The sequence below is a fragment of the Balaenoptera physalus genome (genome assembly GCF_965194825.1).
Source record: "Balaenoptera physalus genome assembly, chromosome: 7".
NCBI classification, from domain to species: domain Eukaryota; kingdom Metazoa; phylum Chordata; class Mammalia; order Artiodactyla; family Balaenopteridae; genus Balaenoptera; species Balaenoptera physalus.
In genome coordinates this window covers 19,359,783-19,381,239 of record NC_138886.1, presented here as the reverse complement: position 1 = coordinate 19,381,239, position 21,457 = coordinate 19,359,783, and positions in this window count along the sequence as shown.

Here is a 21,457-nt window from a genome sequence, read left to right as displayed (position 1 = left end):
GGCAGATTTTAAGTATACAATACAGCATTGTTAGCCATAGGTGCTCTGCTGTATAGTAGAGCTCTAGAACTTACTTGTCAGTATCAGTCATGACCCAAGTTTCTTTCTCCCACTCTGTGCTGTCTAACTCTGGGAGCCTACCCGTGTCTGTTCAACTCTTGGTGGAAGTCTTTATTTCATTGAAACTTAACATGTCTTTGGTTTTATGCTTCCTATATCCTGATTTCTGCTTGGTGATAGCCATCTAATGCAAACATAGGACCATAACACTTCAGCAAGAAATAATGTGTTTACCTCCAGCAGAAACATTTGGCTTTTAATTGAGCTTTGAAATGAAAGCTCAAATTTGAGCTAATGAAATGAAACTAATAGTAGGAATTTGAGGCACTGGGCTAGGTTTAGAAAGACTTTTGGAACAGCTAGATGCTTTTGGGAAATTCCCCATCTTTGGAGGTCATGTAGTCTACCCTTGCATACAGAGCTGCACCCTGGGGTTGTTTCCCATCATGTGATTTAGAGGAAGGAACCTGGGCTGTGGACATAGGTTCAGATTCCAGCTCCACCTCTTCATAGCTGTGTGAATTTATCACAAGGATAACACCATTTTTGAATGGTACGTGTGGGCTGGTCACGTTACATATATTATCTTATTAATTCTTATGACAGCTGTGGGCAGAAGGGTTCAGAGTTTATGGGTGAGAAAACTGAGTCTCAGATGGTTTAAGATACAAAGGTACATCGACTAACAAAGTTAGAAGTGGTGGTGTGAGGAGTTTAACCCAGGGCAATCCGGGTCCAAATTATAAATGACCAAACTGAGATTAAAAACAAATGATTAGGGGCTTCCCTGGTGGCGCAATGGTTGAGAATCTGCCTGCCAATGCAGGGGACACGGGTTCGAGCCCTGGTCTGGGAAGATCCCACATGCCGCGGAGCAAATGGGCCCGTGAGCCACAACTACTGAGCCTGCGCGTCTGGAGCCTGTGCTCCACAACAAGAGGCCGTGACAGTTAGTGGCCCACGCACCACAATGAAGAGTGGCCCCCGCTCGCCGCAACTAGAGAAAAGCCCACGCACAGAAACGAAGACCCAACACAGCCAAAAATAAATAAATTAAAAAAAAAAAAACAAAAAAACCCCAAATGATTAGGCATAACATAACTTCCTGGAACTTTAGTTTCTTAATATGCTAAATTGCGTTGATAATGTCTCCTTAGAAGTATTGCTGGCAGGATTAAATCAAACAATGCCTGTATAGCACCTGGTACCCACTGAGTGCTTGATAGATGGTTAGTCTTCTCTTTAGCTCATGTTAGTTTAATGTCAGTTATGATTTATGAAGTGCTAACTTGGCGTGGGCAAAGTGCTAAGTAAGTTTACAGACGTAATTTCACTAAATTTTGCAAAAGTTATGTGAAGGAGGTCAGTATCATTTCCCCCTATTCCCCCTGAATGAATTGAGGCACAGAGACATGAAGGAAACTGCAGAGTCAAACAGTGAGGAAATGGCAGAGTCAAGATTTGTATTCATGCCTGGCGGACTCCAAAGCAGCGCTCTTGCCCCCTCGGCTATGTTCACCCCTGTAACTGCTCAAAGCCACACTTGAGCTTCAGAAAGTCTCAGCTGCTCCCAGCCAGCCCCTTGGCATGCTTTTCACCTTGTGAGACTAAAATAAATGCAACTTTCATCTTAATTAGTAGATCTCTTACTGTTGGTGCCTTGAGGACCATCTGAGCTCTATTAAGCCTTGAGGATACTGGAGTCAATTCTTGCTTTATCTTTGGTGAATGTCTAATTCAGACTCATATCCATCCCTCTTCCATCCTGCCCAATATGGCCTCAGGGACTTCAGACTAATCTTCAGCCAAATTGCAGGGAGATCTAATTAAAACTGTTCATGGTCTGCACCCAGCTCACCCAGCCAGCCTCATTTCCCAACACACTCTCTCCTCCTGGAGCCCCCTTGGGAATCCTAGCTTCCTCTGAGCACTTTAACCTGTCAGGTCCTTGTTCCTCTGCTTGGAACAAACCTGTCTTCATTTGATTCAAATTTCTTCTCTCCAAACCCATGCCTGCAAGTGTGAAAAAGTTGGGTAGGGTCAGAGTCACATTTTTTTTCAGACCAAACTGATGAGACTGGAAGCCAATTTTCTCTTCATTCTTTATCTGTAAGAGCTCACTATGGTGCCAAAACCTGTAGGCCCTAATAAGTGCCTGGTGATAAAAGAGGAAACTTCACATGGCACACAAGCAAGGGCTATGGAGGCAGACAGACCTGGGTGTGAATCTCAGCACTTCTTATCTCTCTGGTCTGAAACAAGTTATACTGAACCTCTCTGTGCCTCAGTTTCCTTACCAGTAAAGTAGGGACAGCAATGTGGTTGTTGTGAAGATCCAAAAAGGCCACATCTGTAAAAGCACTTGGCACTGCTGAATTTGATCGGAGCAGATGTTTGCTAAATCATAGTGGGACCATGAGTGGCTCTTCTCTGATCTGACCTCATGGCATTTTCTCTATATCTCTTCAAGCCACTGAACACTTTCCACCTTGGTTGTGGTAAACTGGATGTGTACCTATGTTCTCCTACTACTCTGAGCTCCTTGAAGAGAGGCCTCATAACAGACTCGACTTTGAGTTCCTGGTCCACCGGGGCCATGCCTTATATAGAAGTGGTTAATAAATAGTTCATTAAGAAACAGAATAGACGAAAGAGAAATTTTCTCCAAAGAGGAATTTGTGATAATCACCTTCTGAAGGTTGGGATCAGGTCTACCTTGGTCACAGCTATGTCCTCATCACTTGGCACAGGGACAAGTGGTAGCCAGAGTTTAACAAATGCCTACTGAATAAATGAATATGGGGTCCAGGAATATTTAACTTACCAGAGTCCATAGAGCTCACTTGGACTGATGCCTACCTAGTCTCAGAAAGAGAAACTGAGGCCCAGGGAAGGGGAAGGACTGCCCAGTTTCACACAGGGACTCAGCAGCAGGTAGTTTAGATTACCTGGTATATAAGATTTTCTATAACCTGGTACAACCATAGCTCTTGGTTGACAAAGACTGACTGTGTGGCCAGTTAGAACTGAATCTAGCTTAATTCTCGTGCCCTTCAGTGACTGGCAGGAGCTGAACAAACCAGAGGATAAAAGGGACTAAAGCATTCAAGGGGTTCTTTCTGGGCTGAGATTCAGTGCATTCCTAAATCAAACTGAGTCTTGGTTATTTTTTCATTGTGTGCCTTGACTTTTACCACGTGGAGTTCTACAACCAGATTCTGCCTCTTTTTTTTGAACCAGACCCTTGCCTTACAAAGCATCAAGGTATGTTGTGTGGCCCAACACAATAGTTAGTTAGAGTCAAATTCTGTTTCGGTTTTCTGATTCTGAACTCACTTTGTTTCCTTTTCTTCATGGCTTCTCTGAAAAATAAATCTTTCCTGTGATTCAGATGGGTCCATAAAAAATTACATAAGAAACTAGAATGTAAGCTTCATGAGGGAAGAAACTTTGTTTTGTTGCTACTGTGTCCCCAGTACCTAGAATAGTGGCCCTAATATTGGTGGGAGTTGAAAGACAGGAAGAAAATGAATGAATGAATGAATGAGTGAATGAATCCGCTGTTCCTTGAGCATGGAAAAGAACCTTAAGGACTGGTGCTGGGAGATCCTGAAGACATCTATACTTTTGCTTATAGCTAACTGTGCAACGTTGGGCAAACACCCTCACGTCTCTGGATTGCTGATTGGTCTGTAAAATGAAGTGGGTGAGATGAGTGGATATGAAGAGGATTGAGTTCAGTAATGGATATGAAAGTATTTGGGGAAAAATACTTTGCTTTCATCATTTTCCTTTCTTTAAACTTTCTCTATAGGTGACTCTCCAGATATGTTTATTTTTGGACTGTTGTGGACAACCAGCTGTACACCAGGGTGGATTGTGAAGACGTTGCTGGATGGTTTATGGCAGGTGGGCTATAATCAGATCAAGTATGTGTAAGTGGCAAAGACTGAGGTATTTTCTGGAAGTTTGTTCTGGGGGTAGTGTTGTGTGCCTCCCTGATGGGTTATGCTCAGAGCTGCATCCAGAAACCATTGAGGAAGATGGAGAGGCAGAGAGAGCAGCACAGAAGTTCGTTGAGCTGCTTTGGAAAAGCATATCAGTAAAAGTTAAAGTTGAAACTTCGGGTTGTTCAGGTCAGATTTGTATCCACAAAAGGGTGGGAAAAAAATGAGGAAAGGTAAATAATATAGGGCTGAGAGACTGAGAGAAAGCAAGTGAGGAAATGAGGTTATCAAGAGTTGGTTCACACTTGACCTCTTCTAGTTGTATGACCTTGGACAAGCCATTTTGAGAAGAAAGAAGTGTTGTTTCAGGCCCTCTGGGGGATAGAGATGAGTATAACTCAGTCTTAGCCCTCACAGCCCCGGGAGATGCAGGCAGGTAAGGCAAAGATGAGTGATGACTGCAGAGCTAGAGGATGTATAAGATTCTGTGGGAATAGAAAAACGGGAGGGAATTAAACCTTCTTGAGTGGTTCTGGGAAGGTATTAAAGAGGAGGTGGTGTTTGAGATAGGCATTACGGGAAGAAGAGACCTTTACCAGGTGGAGTAGGAGTGATGATGGGCCAGGTGGCACTGTTCTCAAAGGAGAGAATTACTTGCATAAAACATGGAGGCAGGAAGTAGCATGGTGTCTTTGGGCAATCAATTGCGATTGGGTACAGCTCCATCATAGGTAATACGGAGAAGAAAGCAGGGAAGCAGGGAGGGCACAGATCATAAAGATCCAGTGAAACCAGGCTCACTGGGACTTTTGTACCTGTAGACAGTGATAAGCTATGGAAAAATTGTAGGCAGAAGAGGAACACGGTCACATATACATTTCAAAACGATCATTCCACTGCTGTGTGGAGGGTGAGGTGGAATGAGAGAGGCTGGCAGGAGGGCCACCAGTGGAAGCCTGTGGCACTTGTCCAGGTGAGAGATGATTAAGGCAGCGGCCAGGGATATGGGATGGGGCCTCAGATTCCCCATATATAAAGTCAAATAAAGTTAAATACTTCTGAACCCAAGTTCCTATGGTAGCCTCAAAGACAAAAATAAAGTGTAACTATGGTTGAGGTTGGAGATACCCTGGGAAATGAGTGTCCTCAGGAGGAATACCATTTTGTAGACTCCCCATAATTCTATTGGCTGAGTGTATTGGGGGCAGGGAGTGTTCCAGTTTTCATAACAGCCCTGCTAAAGGGTGGGGAAACTATGCTGTGAAACTCGAAGAATGGGAGCCGAGGCTGGGTATATTTGAATGATTGTAGGAGAGTCTAAGTTTGGAAGAATCTTGAGAAGCCAACCTGTTGAGTGCTCTCAACACCTCTACGACATGATTGCTAAAGACATTGCCCAATCTCTTCTTGGTCCTTCCTGTAATGAGAAGACATTCACCTCCTGAACTGCCTGTTCCATTGCTGAAAAGTCTCAACACTGAACATCAACCCATCTATCCCATTTCTACCCCGCCTTGGCCAGAGAATAGAGTGTTTTTGAAAGAGACTTTCTTAAGAATCCTTGCACAAAAATGCCTGATTAACAAAGGCATTACAAAAGCAAGCCATTGCCTTGATTGAAATTGATTTTCATTTTTTTCTCTTTTGAGACCCAGCAGTATTTCTAGCTTCATGTCAGAGAGAGACAGAAACATGGTTGAGCTCAAGGAGGATTTTTGTCAAAATAGAGCTGTGGGTGTCAGATAATTCTAATGCCAGCTGTAGCTGAGGTGGGTCCATCTGTGATGGGGAAGGAGTACACATGGGTCAGGAAGGCCACAGGGTACAGGCTGAGAAAGCCAGAATCCATTCTTGGTATTAGGGATGGTGTAAAAGCCCTGTCCTGGGATGAACATGGGAACTGTTAAGAAATAAGGAAGAACCTGCTGCAGTGAGTGTGACTAGAGGGTGGGAAAAACATTGAGGCAATGACTCCAAATGCAACGGACGGCTTACTGCCATCTCTCACCCCTACTTCCCTTATTTTCCTCCTACTCTCAACCTCTTTTTCCTGTTTTTTTTCCATAGTCCCCTGTCTGAATTGGCTACCTTCTCCCTCCTTTTCCCATCCAGCTCTTTCTCACTCCAGGCTTCTGTCTCATTCCTCATATAGAGGCAATGCCTTATGTGTTTATGATGCTTTGCAGTTCACAGAGTCAGTTGGAATACATGATCTCATCAACCTCACAGCCACACTTATAGGAAGGTGCTGTCCCCATTCTGCAGATGATGAAAATGAGGCTATGGGAGATGAAGTCACTTGCCTAAAGACGCATAGCCATGTGGTGGCCAGAGGCAGGTGATAACTCATGCTCTTTTCTCCAGACGTCACTCCATCTCCCCAACTTTATAGATTAAGTCTCTGGTATTCCAGTGTGCTGACTTATGCTGGATCTTCCCTGAACAGAAGAAACTGAATAATCTCCTCATTTAAAGACCCCAAAGGATGATTGCTTTCTTCTGGAGAGATTTTTAGAGAAGGTCAAAGGAGAATTTGTCTCCCTGAAAGTTTTCTTGAATTCTGCGGAAGTCTCGCTGGCCATTGGAATCTTTTAATGTCCAGGCCCACTGCACTTGCCCAAACTCCATTCTGATGATACTGACACTGTGGGCAGAAGTAGACTAGAATCAGCATTGTGCTGGAGCCAGTTCACGCTGGTCCGTTTGTTAAATTTTCAGGAATTCTGCAAGCTGGTTGTGAAACACAGCCATTATTATTATTATTATTTTCAATTTTATTTATTTATTTATATATTTTTTTTACACACACACACTGTATTTTATTTTTACAAGAGATAAATAGACTGACACCAAGCATTGTACATGGATGACCACAACAAAAGCAACAATGATTGCAATTACCAAACACGAAACACACTCATACTATGTCATAATATTGATATTCAGTCCAGTAATCCTCCACTGTAACAGCTCCTTTACTTTGCAGTGAAAATTGATTTGTATATTTTTTGACTCTGAGTCAAATCCTTGTGGGATTTTTTTTTTTTATTCAAACGGAAAGTCACAAAAATTATAATCATCCTCATCAATTCACTCAGTCCCATGTAGTTAATTTTTTTTTCATCTTGATCTTTTGTTAGCACTTTTATGAATTCATCAGTTTTCCATTAGAGTTCTGAAAATGCTTATTCATTCAGTTCAGCAGTATAGTCAGTTATCAGAAACCTGTACTTGTCAGAGTCTTTTCCATGAATTCCTTGAAGATGAAGCACTTTTATAGGAACATTTTTTGCAAAAGCATCAGAGTACACCCAGAACTGTCTGTAAATGACAAAAGACTTAAAAATGACCACGGTTAAAGATTTGATGAAAGTTCATAATAATGCAATTGAATAAGGAAATTTAGTTATTTCTGAGATATACATTTTAAAATAATAACTAGAATTATGACTTATAACATTATACCAGAACATATAAGATTTTTAGAAATTTCATGTAATGTCTGAAACATTTATATTAACATATTTCCATACAAATAACCCAAAGAAAGTTTGGTATTAGTTGTTTTTGTTTGTTTGTTTGTTTGTTTTATACTGCAGATTCTTATTAGTCACCAATTTTATACACATCAGTGTATACATGTGAATCCCAATCGCCCAATTCAGCACAGCCATTATTGAAAATTATATACACTTATAATCAAATGAATTATAGTGAAAACAAAGGTAAGGGAATATTCAAGACAGCACTTCTTAATTATTGTACTACATTTTACTATGACTATGATTATTTTACTCTTGAAGTTATTTACGTCTGTTGTAGCTGAATGGTGAAAATATGATATAATGATATTACTCATCTCTTACCGACTCTATGCTCCATATCATCACCTTGGCAGCTTGAAATTGGCCATGGGAATATTTGCACCATGGAAATTGGCAAAAGCTACAAATCAAGACCCTTTTTCTTCCTTAGAGAACCAGTTACTAAACATGTACTAGCCCATCACTGGCTAAGATAGGTAAAAGTTTATGGTAAGTGGGCCTCCAGAATCCTGAATGCCCAGCTTGGTCTTCCTCCCTGCCAGCAGGAACTTGGGCAGAAGGGTAATGATGTCCAGAGAGGAATGGAGAAGAATGGAGACAATAGACATTAGGCGGTCACTCACTGTTTGCCCTTCCTTCCTCCACCTCGGTGGTGATAATAACACCAGCAAAGGTATATAACATTTAACACCTGCTGTGGACCAGGTACTGTATTAGCCATTTGACACACCCTAGTCTGTTTAAATCTCACAAAGGCTGTATGAGGTCAATATTACTGTTCCCATTTTAGCGATGGAAACCCACAGTTCAGGGAAGTGGAATAATTTGCCCAAATTTACCCAGAGAGAAAGAGGTGGGGCCAGGCTTTGAGGCCAGGTCAGTCTGATCCCAAATCAGTGCTTTTTCTGAAATGCTGATAGGAGGGAAGTCATCGACACCCTAGGGACCACCCTATACATCAGTTCTTGCCTCTAGAAGCTCTTTGGTTGCTGTGGATCAATGATATGTCAGGTGTCTTTCATTAAAATTAATCACTAATTCCAAAGAGAAACCAAATCTGAGGCATCTATTCACTTATCCAAACAATTTTTTGAGTGCGTATTGTGTACCAGGCACTATCTAGGGGCTTGGGAGACAGCAGTGGACAAGACAGACAAGATCCCTGCTTTTGAGGAGCTAATGGACCAGCAAAGAGTCAACTTTAGGCCTGGTGACACACGGGTCTTATTCTGAGGTTATTATGTTCAGAACACTGGGCGACAATCATGTGCTCTCCTGCCGTCACCAGGCCTTGCCTGCGTCTGGCAATATCCGCCTTTGGGGTTAGCAGAACTCCCTCTCTCTCCCCTCTTTCAAAAGAAGCTTGGTCACCAGTGGTCAAATTCGGTACTGCTGCAGAATAGGAAATGTGGCCCTGGACACTGTCCGAAGATAGCTTCCCCTTCCGGGGTGAGGGGATCAGAGAGGGGTGTGTCCATGGTTTGCTCAAATTGTGGTTTCCTGTTTGGGTTTGTGGTTTAAATCCCTATGTTTGGCAGTTACCTCAGCTATAGACCAGCTAGTCACACAGGTGAGTCAGTTCTACACCCCACGGGACAGATTTTGATGTTAGAGGGGAGAGGTGTCTGATTTATTATTATTTCATCCTTCTTTTGGGGGAGGAGAAGCAAAGCTAGTGGTTTCGGGAATGTTTTTCTTCTTCTTCATGGGTAAGGTCAGACCGTTCTAGAACGCTTTACTGCAGCCACACTGAAGTTACTAATGGGGATATTTCCTGAAGCCTATATTTTGGCTGGGAAACATACAATAGCACTGTTTTGGTACGTAGAAGGGATGCAGTCATTTTGATCTATGTAATGTTGATTTCCTTAGGCTAGCTGGAGTCATTTCTCCTGTTGTGATGATGATAGAAACATCTTGAAAAGCCTAGAAACCTACGGAGGAAAGTTCCTCAGGAAGCTTGATTGTTGAACATGTCTGACCACAGCCTCATCCAACTGTGACTGGTTTTCAGGTATCAGAAGATTTGGGCTTTCCGTGGCTGCATCATCTTCCCCTCTTGCCGTTTGTAAAGAGAGGTGAGTATTGATTCTACTTGAAAAGTATACCCAGAAGATGGCATTCATTCCAATGGAATGATGAGAGTGGCACATTGGTACTAGGAAATGTCAGGCTGGGAGTTGAGAAATGAAAGAGAGGAAAGCACCCTGCAAAGCTGGTGAGGTGTGAGCTCAGAGATTCCCAGCCTGGCGGGGAGGGGCTGCAGAAGCAGGTGTGGTCTGAGCCAGACTGATCTTCCTCCTCAGCCTGGCTTCATCTCCCTTCTGTCAAGAACATGGGCTGATACTGGACTGAATATCAATATTATGACATAGTATGAGTGTGTTTCGTGTTTGGTAATTGCAATCATTGCTGCTTTTGTTGTGGTCATCCATTTACAATGCTTGGTGTCAGTCTATTTATCTCTTGTAAAAATAAAATACAGTGTGTGTGTGTGAAAAAAAAAAAAAAAAGAACATGGGCTAAATCCTCTTTGATAGACCCCTCTCCCCATCCCAACGGGGTCCTGTTTTAATAATCCAGGCAAATGGGATTGTTTCCCCAAGCTGGAATCACACACACAGGGAGGGGCAGTGTCTCATCTGTCCTGTTTATCCCAGATCTTGCAGGATCTGTATTCCAAGCCATTATCCCAACCTTCCTGTATATTATCAATACAATTATTTCTCTACCTCTAATCCTTCATGCATACCTACCTCTAATTAACTTTCCCCAAACATGACTTCATAATATGACTTGACAGCCACCATTTATTGAGCACCTATTTTATGCCAGGTTCTGTGCTAAGCATTTTACAGTCATTATCTTTTAAAATCCTCTCAACAATTCTTTGAGGTGTATATTATTATGTTCACCTAAATAACAGAAGCTTATGGGAAGTGAGATGTCTAAGATCTTTTCGTTATTAATTGACCAGATTTGAATGTAGTGTTTTCTCTGATCCTAAAGGCCATGTTATGCTAAATGACCTGTGGATTTTTTTTTTAAATGTCTGTTGTCAGCTAAAAAATATTTGGTGGCTCCCCACTGCCCAAAAGGTAATGTCCAAATAGCCGGTCAGGCTCTCTTGTTGCACATTCTCTTTCAGCATTTTTCTAGCATGAACTTGCTGCTTGGGCCGGGCCAGGATCCTGAATTCCCCTTCAATGCTTGGTTCATTCTGGCCTTTCTATTTTGGTCATCCTGAGAGCTATCTGAAAAGTCAAGAGACTGATAAAGGAACCTGATTTAAGTACTATTTAGAGAACAAGAGAAATTAGTGAACTGTACTTGAATTAGAACAAGAAAAAACCATAAGTTTAGTGAAAATGACAAGTGTTATGAAATGAATTTGCGTCCCATGCCGTGGACTTGTGGCAACATGAGGTCAGCCTTTCTTTTGATGTTCATGAGCTAAGACACTTGATGAGTTCCCTGAATGAATGAATGAATGAATGAATTTCAGAGTTGTGAATGAGAAAGCAAAAAGGCAAGACAAGAAAGATGGAGATCTTTGTATTTGGGGAGAATGAATGATGTAGGCAGGTTTTATTTAGAATGGTGAGGGCCTTATAGTTTAAGCAAAGATTAAAAAGCAAAAATACAGAATTTATGTGTTATATTAATTGTAAAAATTCAACAACTTAGAACTTGTAGTACTAAAAATATCTTGCAATATATTTGTGCTATTCATGAGATGAAACAGACTCCATAAAAAGTATTACTCTGTATGCCTCAATATTATACAACCTGATATAGTCATTTAGAATGATAGGCAAAGGAATCTAACCCAGATTCAATAAATTTTCCTGGGCTCTGCCTTCCCAAATGTAAGTGATGGGTGAAAGTTAAACAGATGTTTTCATGAAACAAGAGAATTAAAGTGGTTATGCTTTGAACATCACAAATATACACCAGAAGACAAATAAAAACAAAATTTTCCAGTGTTCTGAAAATGGGAATTGTTGCTTTGGGTTGCATTTGAGATGTGAGTATGATTTGTGGGCCAACTTATAGTCCTGAAGCAGAAGTACAGATGATACACTCTGAAAAACTGAGTTAGATGACTCAAAAAATGGCTCTGATGATGACAAAGACAGTGATGTTGAAGATGCACATGAAGACTTTGAATAAAGTTATTACAATATACATGAGAGTGGGTGAAAGCAATATATTTCTACATTAATATAATTTTATGTACTAGGTTGTCTTAGATGTGTTTGTATAACTTAATTGCTGTATTAAATATTGTGAATAGAAATATGACTATTTCTTTTTTTTTTTAAATTAATTAATTAATTTATTTATTTTTGGCTGTGTTGGGTCTTCGTTTCTGTGCTAGGGCTTTCTCTAGTTGCGGCAAGCGGGGGCCACTCTTCATCGCGGTGCGCGGGCCTCTCACTATCGTGGCCTCTCTTGTTGTGGAGCACAGGCTCCAGACGCGCAGGCTCAGTAGTTGTGGCTCACGGGCCCAGTTGCTCCGCGGCATGTGGGATCTTCCCAGACCAGGGCTCGAACCCGTGTCCCCTGCATTAGCAGGCAGATTCTTAACCACTGCGCCACCAGGGAAGCCCGACTATTTCTTGTATATCCCTAAAAGGTTGTATATTCAGCTTGATCAAAAATCTTTTTTATTGATATTTTGTAAGGTATAGTAAGGCCTCTCCCTGTATATGGGGTTGCTTTATATATGGTCATATATGGCACTCATTGAGCTCCCTAGGAAGCAGAGCTTTTGGTTATTGGCACAAGTTAAAAGTTGCATAATGAGTGCCTTATTTAATTTTGTGATATACAACCATAATTGAAATTAAGGTCAAAAAGTCTTCATGAATCTGAGACCTGCCATGTATCTGAGGTCCTTCATGTTGGGACCTTGATGTGATTTTTCTGAGAGAAGAGAAACCATAGGAGAGGCTTAGGTGAGGAGATCACAGGGGGTCTTCAACTATTTAAAGTTCTAGATCATTCTTTTCCTCCCAGGCCCCTAAAATACGCAAGAAATCCTCCTTCTCATATCATGTTTCTAGGGATCCAGCTCCTTAGTCCTACCTCCCTCTATCCCAGGCTTTCTCAACTGGGAGCCTCATCCGTGCCACAGAACACAGAAAATGATTTGAGCAATGATTTTCTCATTTCTTCCAAGGGTGGTTCGTAACTAGTACCATTCTGGATACATAGGAGAGAAGCAAATAAATACCTTAGGGCCGCTATTCTATCTTTTGGGGTTTCTTTCTTTCCCAGGATTCCTAGGTATGAAGACCCATCTCCTCGTTAGATGAGAGAAACTATTGTCGCAGCACTATGGGCTAGGACTGTGTGGGACATTTTGCATACTTCTCATTTACTTTTTCGGACAAGGCCATGGCCTGTGTACCATTATTTGCATTTTATGGCTAAGGATATTGGAGCTCAGAGAAGTTAATTACTTGGTGATGGTGATGGTTAGTTAGAAAACTAGAATTTGATCCCAGGTCATCTAGACTCCAAAGACCTTGCTTTTTTGTTTATTTATTTATTTATTTATTTTATTTATAGCTGTGTTGGGTCTTCGTTTCTGTGCGAGGGCTTTCTCCAGTTGTGGCAAGCGGGGGCCACTCCTCATCGCGGTGCGCGGGCCTCTCACCATTGCGGCTTCTCTTGCTGCGGAGCACAGGCTCCAGACGCGCAGGCTCAGTAATTGTGGCTCACGGGCCCAGTTGCTCCGCGGCATGTGGGATCCTCCCAGACCAGGGCTCGAACCCGTGTCCCCTGCATTGGCAGGCAGACTCTCAACCACTGCGCCACCAGGGAAGCCCCCCAAAGGCCTTGCTTTTAACTCCTGCTCTCCATTGCCTGTAGCTTGGTTTGAATTTTCCCTTTTGAGGATGAAAACTTTAATAAGACTAAGGTTTATAAGAATCATAAGCAAAACTCTCAGTCTGTTGTTTGGCCTTTTGTTTCCTTTCTCATATGTCTTATCTGAGTCCATTCTTACCTGAGTCTGTCTAGATGTCGCCTGAAAATTTGACTTAAGTTGATACTTACGGTAGGGTAGGGTACTTACCATGAGCTGGGTGCTGTGCTGGCTAGTAGTGTAAAAGGCAGATTAGAAACTAGCCCCAGAATTCCTCCTGGGGAAAAGTAGTTTAATAAGTAGCACCTGGGGTTGTGAGTGAGCCCTCCCCAAGGGCTCTGGTTAGAGATAAGGAAGCAGAAGGAGCTGAAGCAGTCAGGGTAACAAATCAGCAGGAATTTGGGTATGGAGGGTGAGGAGAGAAGAGAGGCATGAGGGCTGATGTTGGTAGAGAAAGCAGCAGCTGAGGGACTTTTTGAAGACCAGGGTTGTCTACCACAGAATTTTAACATGCTTGGGCTATTGTAATGCAACACGATCTTCACTCCTGTAATTTCTGCAAACCGCTTGTAGAGTCTGCTGCATGTGTCAGGGTCCTTTGAGCTCATGTACTGCAAATAAGAAAATGAGTCAAATTCCAGATCTGCATCAACTTTTAAGGAAGTGAGGGAGTGCGTACGACAAGCAGGACAAGGCATAAATGAACGGATTCAGTTGGTAGAAGCTGGGGCTCAGAGGGTTCATGAAAATGTCAGTTCCCTGGGAATTGTCAGAAAACTTGAGGAGGTGCCCAAGCTTTCCTCAAGATGAGTGATGGGGATTCAAGACAATCTCATCTAGGTCTTAAGAGGCATAGTGCCTGTAGCTCTGAGCCTGATATTTGGATTACTCAGTGAACAGCAAGGTATAGACTCTGTCCTTAAGAAACTTACAGTCTAGAGGGAAAGGCAGTTACATAGAGGTCGTTTGAAAATCATGTCTCAAGCTTCGGGGGAAGGTAAAAGTACTGAGTTCTATGAGTTCAAAGGAAGGGTGCAAGGATGGGTTGTGCTAGGGCCAAGCAAGGCTTCTTGGAGGAGAAGGCAAGAGCCTTCAAGGAGGACTAGAGATTATCTAGGTGAAGAAGAGTGGAAAGAACTTTCTGGGTAGACAGATTAGTCTGAGAATACTGCTGCTGCTACTACCACTACCTCTAGCTAACATTTACTGAGTACATACTATATGTACCAGACACTGTTCTTAGCAATGTAGAGTTACTGACTCATTTGAACCTCACAACTCCATGAGATAGGTACTGTTATTGTCAGTATTTTACACATGAAGGAGCTGATCAGGTGACCTGCCCAGGGTCACACAACCAAGTGAGTAGTGGTGAGCTGCACCCAGACAGTCTGACACCAGGACCTGATAAGCTTAAACATTATTATTATTATTTTTTAAAAAATTAATAGCTATTCTATTTATTTATTTATTTATTTATTTATTTATTTATTTATTTATTTATTTATTTATTTATTTTTAGCTGTGTTGGGTCTTCGTTTCGTGCGAGGGCTTTCTCTAGTTGCGGCAAGCGGGGGCCACTCTTCATCGCGGTGCGCAGGCCTCTCACTATCGCGGCCTCTCTTGTTGCGGAGCACAGGCTCCAGACACGCAGGCTCAGCAGTTGTGGCTCACAGGCCCAGTTGCTCCGCGGCATGTGGGATCTTCCCAGACCAGGGCTCGAACCCATGTCCCCTGCATTAGCAGGCAGATTCTCAACCACTGTGCCACCAGGGAAGCCCAAGCATTATTTGAGAGTGACTCCCCATACTGGTAGGGAAATTTAGGGAGTTTGGTATTACTGAGTATAAAGATAAATGCTGGAAGTGGTTAGAGATGAAGCTGGAGTTGGTAATTAAAGGCCTGGTCATGGGGTTCTATTGCTCTTTTCTTCTGTGGGAAGGGGTTCCTGGAATTTTCCCTTTCATTTCTCTTTTCTGCCAAGGAATCGCTTTCCAGTTGAGATGGACCAATACTTGCATGTTAGTTGGTGTTGCATCAGTTGTCCCTTGCCACAAAAATGCTATGTGACAACCGACCACAAAATGTTTATTTAGCTCAGGAGTCAGTGCAATTCAGATGATGTGGGTTAGACTTGATCTGGGTTTGCTCATGCATTTGTGGACAGCGGTGAATCAGTCAGGTAGCTCTACTGAACTTACATGAGCTTGCTCACATGTCTGGGAGTAGGCTGACTGTTGGGTGATCTATGCTGGGGTGCCTCTGCTCTGCTCCACATGACTTTCATCCTCCAGCGATCTAGCTCAGGCCAGGTCACATGGCAGCGGCAGAAGTAAAAGAAGCAAGTTGAAATGTTCAAGCCCTTTTTCACATCTCTGATTGCATCCTGTTTGCTAACATCTCATTAACCAAAGCATGTCAATAGGCCAGCCAGTATTCAAGCAGTGGAGAAATAAACTAAGAAGCATGTGACAAAGGGCATGATATATGAACATGAGAAGAATTGGATCATTAAGCCAATCAGTCTGCCATATACACTCACCTGCTCTCAGTCTATTGCTACAAGCCATTTACAGGATCACGTGGAGGAGGTGCTTGAGGACTGTGCTTATTAAAGCAAGGAAAGGAAGAGCGAAGAGAAGAAAAACAGGACAGCGATCGTTTCGGAGCGGGAAGAAAGAAAGACATAGAAAAATGTCATAATTCTACATTGATGTTTTTTTTAAAAAACCTTTTATTTTAGGAATTTTAGAGTGGTTTTAGATTGACAGAAAAATTACAAAGATAGTACAGAGAGTGCCCATATACCTGTACCCAATTTCCCCATCTTACTAACATCTTATATTAGTATGGTACATTTGCCATAATTAATGAACCAATATTGGTTTAATATTATTAACAAAATTTCTTATTTTATTCATATATCCTCAGTGTTTACCTAACGTTCTTTTTCTGTTCCAGGATCCTGTCCAGGGTATCACATTACATTTTAGTCATCCTATCTCCTTAGGCTCCTCTTGGCTGTGACAGTTTCTCAGACTTTTCTTGTTTTTGATGACCTTGGCAGTTTTGAGGTGAATTGGTCAGGCGTTTTGTAGAATAGCCTTCATCAGAGTTTGTCTGATATTTTTCTCATGATTAGACTAGAGTTATGGGTTTGGGGGGGGAAAACCACAGAGGTAGTGTCATTTTCACCACATCATATCAAGGGCTCATGCTATCAACATAACTTATCACTGTTGGTATTAACCTGCATTGAGTTTTAAAAATGAATCTTATATATAATAATTTATTTTTAATTATATAAACTATATAAAGAACAAACTTAGCAATGTTTTTTTCTAATTCTAAGAGAATTTGTGCCATTTTAGCTACCATTTGGATTAAATATGACAAGATGAGTGAGAACTTAAGTCAGTGGGTTAACTGTTACAAGCGTGTTAAATAAGTTTAACTTCTCATAACAAATATAAGGTGAGTAAATACAATTCCCCAAAGGAAAAAAACAAAGGAAGCATCTTAGTGTCACTATGAACCATTGCAGTTGAAGGAGTATCTCATATATGAGTTTCCTGGAAATAAACAACTCCTTTCCATGATGATTGGATATAGGATCAGAGCTTTAATTTTCAGGAAGATCTTTCTTTCTTCCTCTTGACTAATGCTGTCCACCTTCCCCCACCCAGGTTACTTCTAGTCTTAGGAAAAATGATACTGTCTACCCCAGAGTGTTTCAATCTCAAAAGAACTCCTGGCAAGAATTTCTTTATATTCTTTCAGGATTCTTCATTTCCTGCCATAAAAGCAAGGGGCCTCTGGTTTCAATAACAGTTCAACCCAAGTGGAAACAAGATATTGGGACACATAATTCTCTATTTCCACAGTCTAGGGGCACAAACAAGAAGGAAACAGGCAGGGGGAGCATTCACTGAGCCAACTAAAATTTATTGAACTCCTGTTTTGTGCCTGGCTCTCATCCAGAGGACAATGAGACGGTCACTGCCCTGAAGGAGTTCAGTTGCGATGTGGAAACAATGAAAAGCCAGTATGAAGAGTGTGATATGAAAGAAGTCTCCTGTGTGGGGCTGCAAAGCAGAGGCACCGCCCTCTGGGAGGGGCGGCTGTGGGCATGGCTCAGGGAAGGTTTCTCAGAGTCCTTGACTTCTAGGACACCTGAAGGAAGAGTAGGATTAGGGGAAAGACGCATTTGTGTGTGTGTATGTGAGCACACATGTACATGCTATTTGTGTGTGTGTATGTGCGTGCTTGCATGTGTGAATAAAGACTGTTTTAGGTGGAGGGAAGATCATGTCCATAAAACCTAGAAATAAGCATGGCTGTGGCATGTTCAGAGAAGCCCAAGAATATCTCTGTGTTTGATACAATCTGAGGAGTTTGGTTTAGGAGGGTTTCCTGGCTGCAGAACTGTTGAGCTGGCCTTAAATGATGGGTGGGAGACAGCAAGCCAAACCAAAGGGTGGGAGGCCAGGACTCTCTGAATGGGGACCACAGCCCAGCAAAGGCATAGAGGATGTGACCTGCCTGGTGCCTTCAGGAAACTACAGCTAGCTCAGCCAGACCAGAAAATAGATTGGAGGGAGGAGGGTACGGAGAGAGGGGAGGTGGGGAGGTGACAAGTCTCAAGTCTGCCACTCACTAGCCTTGAGATCTCGGATGAGTTAGTTGACATCTCTGAGCCTCAGTCTTTTTGTCTTAAAGTGGGGACAGCAAACAATAACAACAACAGACCCTGCTCCATAGCACTGTTGTGAGTATTAAATGAGATAAGCCTGCAGACCATCTAGCACAGTGCTTGGCACAGTAGCGAGAGCTCAGAAAGAGGCAGATTTCATTATCATTCATTACCTTTGAGTTGTTAATGCACTGATCGGTAGCCACTGTTTGCTACTGGGGGTTCCTGAAATTCTCTGGGAGAGAGCCTTGGTGGGGCAGAGGGCCTGGCCCGTTCCTGGCAGTCAAGGGCTAGGCATAGAGGTGAAGGGAGATTATTCTCTAGGTTTCGGCCACAGGGATGAACCTCAGCCCTGCCTCGGCCCTGCCCAGGTTCAAGTGAAATAGACCGGAAGGCTACACGGGGGTTTGGCCCCCACTGGGAGGTGTTCCTCACCCTGGACTGAGTGATTTCAGATAGACATGTGTCCTTGAAGGCTACTGTCAGTTCTTATTCCAATTTTAATCCCCTCTCCTCAGTTCTTTTCCCCTAGAATAAAAAAAATGTGCATGTTGGGAGTGACGGTGGTAGGAAAGAGCGTTAGGCAATGGTATTTCATTTAGTAAAGTACTGCTCTGCCACAAATTCAACTTGCGGTTTTCACCTTTTCAATTTTTAATTGGCTGACTCTGGGGGTGTAGAATGTTTAACGAGATGCTTTTAACCTTTACAAGAGAGAAAGAACCTAGAGAGGGAACCTGCCTGCAGTAGACCGAATGTTTGTTTGTGTCCCTCCAAAATTCATATGTTAAAATCCTAACCCTCAACGTGATGTATTAGGAGGTGGGGCATTTGGGATGTGATTAGTTCATGTGGGTGGAAGGACCCTTATAAAAGGACCCCAGAGAGCTCATGCCCTCTTTCTGCCGTGGCAGGATGCAATAATTCTGCAACCCAGAAGAGGGTTCTCATCAGAAGCCGACTATGCTGGCACCCTGATCTTGGACTTCCAGCTGCCAGAAGTGTGAGAAATAAGTAGCTGTGGTTTATAAGTCACCCAGTTTACGGTAGTTTGTTATAGCAGCCCAGACAAAGACACTTCCTATCCATGGCCAGTGTGCACTTAGCCCACTGAGGCCTCCATGGCTCTTTTCTGAAGGTGTTTGGGGCCTCAGCTCAGGGCATTAGGGTCAGACCACTAGGTAAGGAGTTCGTAATAGTACCCTACTCACAAACATGAATAGGATAGCAGGAGCTCTGTAAAGCTTCATTACTTCTCTCTATAAATTAAGAAAAATGCCAAACCAGCTCTTGACCAAACCAGCTTTTCTGGCTATTTCTTTATAGCCATCCAACTTTTGGATATTTATCTGAAAAAACAAAAACACTTATCTGAAAAGATATATGTACCCCTCTTGTTCATTGCAGCATTATTTACAATGGTAAAGATATGGAAACAATCTAAGTATCCACCAATGGATGAATCGATAAAGAAAATGTGATATATAAATAAATGAATTAGTGAAAAAAAACTGGGAGTAGGCTGAGAAAACACACCTGAATAATTGTTTTTTCTTAGTTTTTTAGAATACTTTAAAGAGAATAGTCTTGATAGATTTTCACTCTTTATAATAGCTTAGTAAAAGTTGCATTAAAAAGTTTATTGTTTAAAAAAAATCATTTCAAAAATAGCTGTTTATTGTAAATACTTCAGAATTTACCAGTAAGGAGCAAAGTACAGCCTCCTATAATTTTGCCATAATTTTAGAATATTTTCATATATACCTTTACATTTTATCAAATATGTATATAATTTTAAATACCATATAAACTGTTCTATAACCTTCCTTTAATCGCCTTCTATATCATGAAAATCTTTCTTGCCATTAAATATTTTTATTGCAATCGCTGCATGATATTCTACTAAAGATGAATCGTACTTTGTTTACTTATTTGCCTGGATGCAGGCCTTTTAGATGGCTTCTATTTTTTTCTTTATTTGCTATTTTGACTAGTGCCATAAGGAGCATTTTTGCAGCTAAATACTTGTGCACATTTATGTTTTACTTTCCTGCTTTAGGATACATTCTCAGAAATAAAATACTGGGGTCAAAGAGTATGTGCATAACTTTTAAGACTTTTGACACATGTTGCCTCTTTGCAGTTGAGGAAGTTCATACCATTGAAGTGACCCCAGCAATGGGCATTGCCATTAGTTTTAATATTTGGCAATTAAACAAGTAGAAAATGGTATCTTATTTGAAGATGCATTTCTTTGATGATTGATGAGGTTCAGCATCCTATTTGTTGATTGATCATTTGTTTTTCTTCTTTCGAGAATTACCTATTAATGATTTTCATCCATTTTCCAATTTCTGGGTTCATCTTTTTTTTTCTAGTAGCAATGTAATACTAATATTTTATTGACGTCCACTCTTTGCTAAATGTCTTGCATCAATTATCTCATCTAATTCACACAGTTACTCTATGAGGAGGTAAGAGAATTTTTTCCTCCAGACACCAAATATGTGATGTTTTTTCCAAGGCCACCTCTCTAACTCTGACACCAACTAGGTGTCAATTCTGACACTAATGACCCAGAGCTAGCATCAGACTCACAGATTTAAGGGCTCAGTCTCACAAGACTGCCTTCAGTTCAGACACTAATTACAAGTATCAGGTCACTGAGAGACTGGCTATAAATTGGGGTTTCCCACAATCCCCTTCTTAGGTTTGATGGATTGCTGGAATGGCTCACAGAACTCAGGAAAGCACTGTACTTACTGTTACAGGTTTATTATGAAAGATGTAAGCGAACAGCCAGATGAAGAGGTACATAGAGTGAAGTCCAAAATGGTCCTGAGTGTGGGAGCCTCTGTGCCCGTGGACAGACCTTGGTGTGTTCACCAGCTCTGAATCTCTCAGAACTCTGTTGTTCAGGAGTTTTTATGGAGGCTTCATTACATAGGCATGATTAATTAAATAATTGGCCATTGGTGATAACTCAATCTCCATCCCCACTCTCCTTGGAGACTGGGGGATGGGGCTGAAAGTTCCAAACTTCTAATTAAGTGTTGATCTTTCTAGTGACCATCCCCCATCCTCATCGAGGAGCCCACCAGAGTCACCTCATTAGAACAAGAGATGCTTCTCTCACCCTTATCACTCAGGGTTTAAGGAGCTCTGTACCAGGACTTGGGGACAAAGATCAGATATTTTACTTGTTATATTACAGGAGGGTATTATCCTCATTTTGCAGAGAAAGAAACTGAGGCAAAGAGAGAACATGGCCTAAGTCATACATTTGGCAAGAGGGAGCCTTGGAGCTGATTCGATCTGTCTGTCTGCAAAGCCCATT